Source organism: Penaeus monodon, chromosome 31 (assembly GCF_015228065.2).
Source record: "Penaeus monodon isolate SGIC_2016 chromosome 31, NSTDA_Pmon_1, whole genome shotgun sequence".
Taxonomy (NCBI): domain Eukaryota; kingdom Metazoa; phylum Arthropoda; class Malacostraca; order Decapoda; family Penaeidae; genus Penaeus; species Penaeus monodon.
In genome coordinates, this window is record NC_051416.1 from 1,674,621 (window position 1) to 1,674,845 (window position 225).

Sequence of the window (225 nt, forward strand, 5' to 3'; positions counted from 1 at the left end):
GCGCGCGGGGACATCCCATTAAATGAAATGGTAGGTCGATTCTGCAAAGAAAATGGTTGCATAGTCTATCAATTTTATTTTGATTGTTGTAATACATTAGTTCCTTATTTGTAGAAAAAAATATTTAAATGCTAAAAACAGATAAACGAGATATTGTTACCACGATGTTGCATATAATGACGATGAAGAATGAAATTAATATTGATCGTGTGGTAGAAATTAGAC

General features: G+C 31.6%; 1 long non-coding RNA gene across 1 annotated transcript in view; it reads left to right on the top strand.

Annotated features, from left to right (window-relative positions):
• The window catches only part of LOC119592970, a 26,715-nt gene that overhangs the window by 689 nt on the left and 25,801 nt on the right, over positions 1 to 225 (top strand). The window lies entirely within an intron of this gene.